We start from the raw sequence: 9898 nt of genomic DNA, 5'->3' as shown, positions 1-9898 counted from the left end.
AGTCTTCCAAAAGTGTATTAATACATCTTAATACACTACATGTATATACATTTTAACTGAGTCGTTAAGTCATCGTTAGTCGTTACATGTAAGTGTTGTTTTGAAACCTTTAAGTTAACAATCTTGTTAAATGTAATTAATCCATTGTTATTATACTTAATGAGATGTTAAATTGTTATGTTAACATGATAACATCTTAATATCATATATATATATATATATATATATATATATATATATATATATATATATATATATATATGTGTGTGTGTGTGTGTGTGTGTGTGTATGTGTGTTAAAATGCTATTACAATGATAATTGTTACATATATATATTGTTTCGAAATCCTTAAGTTAGTAGTCTCATCTTACTCTTGTAGTTCATTGTTAATACACTTAATGATATATTTAATTATCATTTTATCATGTTAAACATAGTGTGTTAATATCTTAATACAATACATATGTATTTATTTTAATTAAAACATTGTTATAACGATAATCGTTATATATATCGTTTTGAGTTTCTTTAATTCAGTAGTTTAATTTTATGCATATAACTCTTTGTTAATATACATTGTGAGATACTTACTTATCATAATATCATGTTAAATATATATATATATCCATATACATATATATATATATATATATATATATATATATATATATATATATATATCATGTCATTTTTACAAGTTTTAACGTTCGTGAATCGCCGGTCAATTTGGGTGGTCAATTGTCTACATGAAACTCATTTCGATTAATCAAGTCTTAAACAAGTTTGATTGCTTAACATGTTGGAAACATTTAATCATGTAAATATAGTTTTCATTTAATATATAATCATTGAAAAGTTCTGGTCACTACAGTTAGTTCGTGCGAAGCTCTGTTATCGAAATACCAGGGAATCAGTAGCAAGAACCAAAAACATACCTATAATTAGGATAATTATAATACCTTAGCTTAGAATACCTTAGACTACCTTTGATTAAGAATACCTTAGATTACCTTAGACTACCTTAGATTACTTTAGATTAATCATTAGATTACCTTAGACTAAGTTAGGAACCTAGTTTATCTGTTTAAAATTTAAAACAACAAAAAGAGGCATACCCAGTGTATGACCCAAACCCGATCTAGACCAGGGCCGTTGTTATTTGTACCTGATCCAGACGCCATAATCTCTAAAGCACGAAAGGAAGCAAGAATCAGAAAACAAATGGCGTTACGCGTTACTTTAGCAGAAAACACTAAACCCTCGATTGAAGGTCGAGGAGGACCGATCAAATTCCAAGAGATTCAAGGACACTCGTTCGAGTTAAAACATCACATCATTCAACTCATCCATAATGGCTCTCAATTCCATGGATTACGGAATGACGATCCTAATTCTCACCTCGATAAATTCATCTCTCTTTTAAACTCCTACAAGCAGCCAGGGATAGGACAAGATATAGTCCGGCTATACTTGTTCCCCTATTCTCTCACTCATCATGCACAGACATGGTTCAAAGGACTGGAAAAAGATTCTATCACGTCTTGGACGGAGATGGCTACTAAATTTCTCATCAAATATTTCCCTCCTTCTAAACAAACCAATCTTAAGAATGACATCATTAACTTCAAACAAAGTTATGATGAATCTCTTTACACTGCATGGGAGTGATTCAAAACCCTGCTGAAGAAATGCCCTAACCACCAGTTAGAACGGTCAGCCCAAATCTGCACCTTATACAATGGTCTTACGGTAAATCATAGGACGGCGATCGATGCCGCCGCTCAAGGAAATCTGATGAACCAAACCACAGATGAAGCATGGGAGTTGCTCGAGAACATGACAATGCACCATCATGACTGGAACAGTGGTGAAACAACTTCATCATTTGCACCACTCTCCGCACTTAATAATCAAACAGAGGTCATCAAATCTCTCACATACAAGATGGAGTCTCTTGTCAAACAACTCAGAGAATTGAAGACGCAGCCGCAACAAGTTAACCAGGTTCAGGCCTGTGTTAACTGTACCAACCCGCAACCCACTGAAGAATATCAAGTTGAGTACGAAAACCCTGATGGTTCAGTCTGTTACGTTCAATACCCAGCTCGCTAATCAAATCTAGGCTTCAATCAACAACCTAGGGTTAACCAATTCCAAAGAAACAACCAACCTTTTCGCTATCGTTACCCACCTTATCCATCCCAACAATCTCAATTGACCTACGATCAACCACTTCCACTCACTGGTCCACCAGCTGAGGAAAATTCCCCAACCACCCAAATTACAAAAGTAGCCAACCCCACTCTCGGAACTGATGATCAGTTAACACAGTTCATTCAAGGACAACAACGGCTAAATCAGAGAACTGCATCTAGACAAGACCAGACAGAAATCCTAATGAGAAATCAACTGGCTCTGCTCAAAAGTCTAGAAACGCAGCTCGGACAGTTATCACAACGCCTTAAAACCCGACCACAAGGAAGGTTACCTAGTAATACTATCCAAAATGCCCACATAGAGGAAGCTAAGTAAATGGATTTAGTAATCCCAGGAGAAGAACCACGGAGAAGGTCAGCTAGAATCAAGAACAAATAGACGTATACTCAGCAGTTGTCCACCGCAACTCCGGTTCGTGTATCCTACCCTGGAAGGTTACAGGAAGAACCGTCTAAGCTTGATTCCTTCAAACTTGATGGAAGATTCCTGGACACCGTGTCCAAAGTGCCTAATCAAAAGAAACACATCCGAAGGCTTCTCTCTACAAAGGAAAAGATACCAGATTCTAACAAAATTCCACTGAGTGAAGACTGCTCAGCAGTACTCAGGAACTCTCTACCAAAGAAGCTAGGAGATACGGGCCACTTCATTTTCCCATGTTCAATCTACCAATCTGGAACCATTCATGCACTAGCAGATTTAGGAGCAAGTATCAACCTAATCCCCTACTCTCTCTACAGGAGATTAGAGTTAGGAGACTTGTCACCAACCAAAATGACAATCCAACTTGCCGATCATACAATTCGATATCCTAAGGGCATAGTTGAGAACGTCTTGGTGAAAGTCGACAAATTCTTGTATCCTACGGATTTCGTAGTGATGGACATTCAGGAAGACCTACACACACCAATAGTGTTAGGAAGACCTTTCATGAATACGGCTAGGACAGTCATTGATGTGTACAATCAAACCCTAATCTTACGATCACATGGGGAGAGCGTTACCTTCAAAATTGACCGACCTACCGATCTTTCTAGACAGGCAGAGATGTTTGCTATTTCCACCGGACGGATCACTTCCGATGATGAGTCCCCACCACCAGCCGAAGATATCGAGATGGGTGTCGAATCACAGTCTGTTGATGACCCAGAATTGGAAGAAGAGGATCCCAGTGAAGAAATAGAGGAAGAGGAAGAACCTAAGGAGGAAGAGGAAATGGAAGACGTAAAAGAAACTGCGATAATACCGTCTCCAAGCCCGGAGCGTCATGAAGAATTAATGAGGCTTGAGACTAAAGATCACAATTTAATCATTCGCTTCAAGAAGAAGACTGATAAGGTTGACGTTAAAGACATAGAAATTGATCCCGAAAATGTCAAGGTAAAGGATACTGAAGAAACCCGTTCATCGGACGAATCTTTAGACGATTATTCTACTGATAGTGATGAGGAAGAGCAACACGAAGACATTCTGGATAACTCATATTATCCATCCGAATCAGATCAGGAGGAGCCGGACTCTTCTTCAGATCGAATTCCGATCATATCCACTCACACCGACATGATAACCTTCATCAATGACACCAATGAATTTGAAGAGATTCTCGAAGCCATCCATAAATCAACAATTGATTACACGCTACGCTTAACCGAAAGAATCACGGCTATCAAGAACGAATACGATCGTTATCTCCAGAGAGAAGAAAATAATGCTGAAATCCTAGAAGAACGCATTCAAGACTTTATCAATACCCTTCACAATCATATCTATCGCGAAGAAAGGCAACGATAGCACGACTCAGTAGTTCGCACTATTCTAGAAACGAGATTTTGTCGAGATCAGAAGATCATTTACTCTAAGGTTTAAAACGCCTTAGCCGGATCTGCACTTCCGTTCTCAGCAAACCAACGAGCACTGCTGACTCTCATCCGGAAGCATATGGATCATTCCACCGGGCGCCCGACTTATCACTCCGACTTGTAAATGATCGAGGATATTCACAGCTTTTTCACCCTCTTGGAGAGAGATAATTTTGAAAGCACATCAGAGAGGCTAGTAATTTACGTAACAATTGATCACCACGCTGATCTAATTATTAAAGAGTTACAAGACGCAGTCACAGAGGAAGTAAGACGCAACAATCTATTTTCTCATCATGAACCAGACCGAGTCAACATTGCCACCTACGTTACAAAGTAGATAGCACGTATCTTCCAAGAATCCACGGATCCTAGTTTCACATTCAAGGCCGGATGTAGGGAGATATACTCAAAGACGGTGACATTAATGCTTGGGTCAGGGCTGATCTTCACTTCTTTTCAGCTTCGCCTTTTGACTACTCTGTGCAAAGCTACGGACTCCTACTGTGGATAATCACCACCAGCACTGCCTCAATGATCGACATTCATGGATCAATCAGCAGAGCAGTGGATCATATTCTTATCGGACTTCAAGATTTGTCACGAGCCAAAACCGCACACTATCTTTCTTTCAGAAGATCTTCAAGTGAAGTACCGGACCTGTTACCACTTTTGGTTCGACAATTTCTCAGAATTTATCCACCAAGACTCACATTCCCTCAAGAAGACCAAGATCACAACTACTAGAGGGGAATGACTACTTTTTGAGCATCACTAAGCTCGAGCCAACGACCTTAAACAAAAGCGCTTCTCAGGAGGTAACCCGTGCAATAAAGTAGAAGAATAAAGGATGACAAGTGAGCCGATGAATGAAGGACGAAACTTCCAGGTCAGCCAAGCTCTTCACAAGCAACCACGTCTGCTGGGGGTACCCTTTCTTTCCACTACTAGCTCAAATTTTTATGCCACATCCTAAGCTTATCACTAAGTGTGGGATTCCAACCCGAATAAACACTAAACGAATAATCCCAAATCTTCAACTAAAACTCCTAAGTGTGGAATACACTAGGAACATTGAGGACAATGTTCGTTTAAGTGTGGGATGTTGATATAATCCTTTTTATGCTGTATTAAAATAACCCATTACAAAGATTCCAAGTTCTTAAGCCAAATTTCAAATTTTTAACAAAAGAAAGCCTTTTCGAAAAAAGTATTTTTGAAAACCTGAAACGTTTGTAAATAAAAATAAGGCTTAAGTAAGGTGGAAATCTTGTTAGGACGAACCGAATCTCTAAAAGAGCATTGCATGACTAGGCATTATCAACCTAAATTGATTATGGTGAGGCACCCAAATAAGACCAGCATTCATCTTTAATGCTCCGCTATTTTCTGTTGAGAGTGCCGATGTCTGTGCTAGGAATCAGAACTTGCTTTAGATCTGCATTTCCAAGTAACGAAATGTGATTCGGTTATAATCAGAAGAGCTAGCCATTCGTCAAAACAACCCTCTCACACTTCCGCTTCTTCTACCTCATCCACATCATCTTTACAATCACTTGAAAACCCAGAAAATGAGATTCCCTCCGTAAACCCAACGTTATGAACTTCTCAAGTGTCACGGCAAAGGTCTTGAAAAAGTTTACCGTCAAAAAGTTTATCGAGATCAAATCTCCAAAAAAAAAAAAAAAAAAATTATTTTCAAAGTTCTGAGAAAAGGAGCAGAACTTATAAAGAGAAACGCCGAAGAACTTGACCAAAAATACCTATCGCTTCAGAAGTATAGTTCAAAAGTGCTTCTCAAAAATACCAGCACTCCTATCTATCTTAAATTTTCCGAAATAAAAGTCTTTTGAGACTATGATTACCCTTTTTCACCCCTTTAAAACAACTTTACCACCACTCCAAAATTCCTTTTTTGATAAATGACCTAGAGGCTATGGTTACCACTGATTTCACATTAGTAGCAAGGATTTGAGTCTTTATCAAGCCTATGACGATGAGTACAACATGACTGGCTATGAGTGAAATTCATTTCTTAGATCTATAGGGAACTCTAAACACTTGAGTGATTTGAGTGACCCGTGAAAGCTAGCCTAAGTCATGTAACCTCCTCGCATGCTTGCAGAGATAGTTTCAACCCTAACATAGATGACTCACCTTATCTTTCGCTCTTATAATAAAAAGCAAACCGCTTAGGCTATTAGAAAAGAAACTCCGAAAAGATTTCTTGAAGTAAAAACGAGAAGTTTGCTTGAGGAAAAGCAAAGTCTAAGTGTGGGATATTTGATATTGGCTAAAAAGTCACATTTTCACCCCGGTATTTAGGCCCAAAAACAAGAAAGATTCGAACTTTATCAGTAAAATACCCACTTCATTGGTTAGAATTGAAGAACAAGTAATTACGAAGATGATGCAAAAAGAATCAAGAGAATCAGAGCTAAAACGAAGATTCTAGAGCGAAAACGGTGAAAGACAAGAAATCAAGTTGCGATCCAAGAAATCAGGCTGACCAGGAAAGCCAAACGGCCTGCCAAATGCCCAAATGGCTTGCCTGGCTCAGAAATGGCCTGCCAAACGGGCTCAGCAAATGGCCCCTACAAACGGGCTGGCTTGGCAAACGGCCTTGGCAAACGGCCTGCCAGCCGTTTGTAGGCAAAAATCAAGTTTATTTAAAGGGCATTTGTCATTCATTTTCAACACACACTTCAATTCACTTCTTTCTCTCTCTTGTACAATATTAGCCATTCTTTCAAGGTCTTCGACTCCGTACGGGAAACCTAGTACCCGGAGAAGAACGCCGAAGATTGTATTAGGAGCGGTCTGGAGTCTTGAAGTTGTCACTTTTGTATTCAGGACTCGTTTAATCTACTGGTACTTCTATCCCTTGTCTTTATATAATGTCTTCCATTATTATGCTTTGTGATATTGTTGCCATGATTAGCGAGTAGTTATCTTAGTGTATGTTATGACATAATCAGTTATAATGCCGAAATGACATTATGGTTTGTGTATGTTGTCAAAATGCTTTCCGATTATGCTTTGAACTCAATCGCTTTTCCAACTAATAGAACGTAGTTATTGGCTCTGTTATTGGGAAGTTTTGAACCCCGATTCAGAGTACACTCTCTGTGTCACCCCTTGGTAAGAGAAGTCTATCGGATACAACGTGAGTTTCACTGAGGCACAACTGTTGTAGTAAGTCCACCGAGCCTTGAATTCCGACTGAGGACTCTTTCGTAGTGAAACATCTAACTAGACCCCTAGTACATTGTCAGTCATAGACCATGCTGGTGTAGTCACCAAGCATATAAACTTCATACGTACACGCTGAAGCATAACGGTTGTTGTAAGCTGTACCTCTGCTAAGTAAGGCCATGGAACATGGTTAGTGTTGACTAGTACACTTCACCATAACACGGTCTCAAGCATTGCACCCCGCTTGAGGGATTCTTGGTTAATTAAGGAACTGTTTGTTCGAACACATAAAGGATTGGACCGTTAGGATAACCGAACGTTCTCATGGAAGTCAGCTTGACTTGGCCATGGTGTTCTTTATGGTTGAACTCTTTTAAAGGCCTAACTATCTTTTAAACCAATCATTAACGAAAGCATTAAGACACATCACGTCTCTCGGTTATGGGAAACCATGTATTATATTATACTTAAAAAAGTTTAGACCAATTCGGAATGTTAATACGTCACCCAACCGAGTCGCTCAATTGGATGAGCCGTCTGAACGTGTATGCATGTAGTTAGACTGCACGGGCGTCGGGGGTAAGGGACGTTGCTGTCTATTCAGAATCTTCAAGCCTATCGCATTACCCAGTGACATGTCTTATGACAGGGGCGTTTAGGACTAGTATAGTAAATACAAGGTCACTGCCTATCCATGAGCCAACATTCCATAATATCGGCAAAGTAACTGATAAAATCGTAACATGCACTTGTTTTAGCCTTATCTGAATTCTACTGGTGAACGCGAATCCTCTAGATAGATCTATCGGGCCTGACAGCCCCATTTCGCGCTAGTCGCGCTAGCAGTTTATAAGCGGAATGTATTAGTACTTCGTATTTTGGAAGATACACCTGTTCAATATATATTTATGGTTTTGTTAAGGGTATGGAATTATTAAGTGATTACCAGGTGGCTCACGGGTTAATGGAATAATGTTTTATATGTTTTCGAACATATAATTTTTGTGGTCCAAAATGAGTCTTTATGTTTTCAAACATAAATCTTTATGGTTTATAATAAATATTGTTTGCAATCATTAAACCTATAATTCACTCAACATTTTTGTTGACAGTTACTCGCATGTTTTATTCTCAGGTTCATGATTGATTGCTTCCGCTGTGCTTTGAGAGTCTGCATATTTATGATGGCAGCTTTTGTTAAACATTAACTTGCATTCTATTTTGATACATTAAATTGTGGGTTTGTTGACTTTGTTTTGGTCAACTTTTGGTTAAGTATTTATGTATGGTTTTTTCTAAACTTACATATTTTGGTAGGTTTCCTTTATAGAAAATCTTTTTTAAATAAAGAATGCAAGGTTATGATCAAGCTGTGGGATCAAGATAACGATGGTCGTCAAGTGTACTTTGACGGGTTGTTATAGTTGGTATCAGAGCCTTGGTTGTAGGGAATTAGGCTGCATTGATGTCGTTACCCGAGTCAATAGGGTGCATTAGTGAGTCTAGTCTACAGCCCGACCTATAGCATATTATTATATGTGATTATTTGTATTTGATGTGGTAGCGAAGTGGTATAAAATAGTTATTAATTTTAGCAGAAAATACTATTAAATACGATACAATTTTACACAAGATATTTATTTATTTAGAGAACGGATATACTTAAACCTTGCTACAACACTTATAGGCAGTGTACCTAATCGTACAGTAGTGTAGTTTTTAGTAAGTCCGGTTCGTTCCACAGGGAATCTTTTTAAACAAAGCTTAACGCTATATTAGTTTACTTTTATAAAAATACAAATATATATATATAAGTAATATTATTATTATAAAGGGGGGTTTTTACCGTTTAATGACCGGTTTGTCGATTTTAAAACTTTAGTCGCAGTTAAAACCAAATGTAAAATATTAAAAATGAATACAAGACTTAAATTAAAGCATAAAGTAAATAACGATAATGAAATTGCGAATAATAAAAGTGCGATAAAATAAACTTGCGATAATTAAAAAGTACGGTAATTAAAAGTGCAATTAAATACAATAACAATAAAAATGCGATAATTAGAAGTGCAATTAAATATAAAATAAAGGAAATTAAATATGAAATAAAAGAATTATGCTTATTTAAACTTCCGTAATCATGATGTTTGACGTGTTGATTTTAATTTTATGCCCATGGGTTAATTGTCCTTTGTCCTGAATTATTTAATATGTCCGTCTGGTTTTTGTCCATAACAGTCCATCAGTCATAAATATAAAGTGCGAGTGTCCTCGTCAAATTATCCTTATACCCGAAGTTAAATATTCCAACTAATTGAGGACTTAAACTGTAACAAGATTTTAATACTTTGTTTAATAATTACACCAGGATGTCGACTGAGTGTAACCCAAGGTTTTAATATTTTGTTATCAATTATACCAAGTGTCCTTTTACATAATTTCACCCCTGTTTTAATTATTCTAGTGGCTATTAATCCATTCCCGTGTCTGGTTAAATGAACGATTATTCGTACATATAAATACCCCGCCCATCGTGTCCGATCGAGTGTATATGGTAATTTATAGGGACGCCCAATTGTAAATCTTTATATTAACATTAACAAACTATCATTTAGTTAAACAAATAT

This window comes from Rutidosis leptorrhynchoides, chromosome 11, assembly GCF_046630445.1.
Source record: "Rutidosis leptorrhynchoides isolate AG116_Rl617_1_P2 chromosome 11, CSIRO_AGI_Rlap_v1, whole genome shotgun sequence".
NCBI lineage: Eukaryota > Viridiplantae > Streptophyta > Magnoliopsida > Asterales > Asteraceae > Rutidosis > Rutidosis leptorrhynchoides.
The sequence above is the reverse complement of the archived record's forward strand: the minus strand, read 5'-3'. Positions refer to the sequence as shown.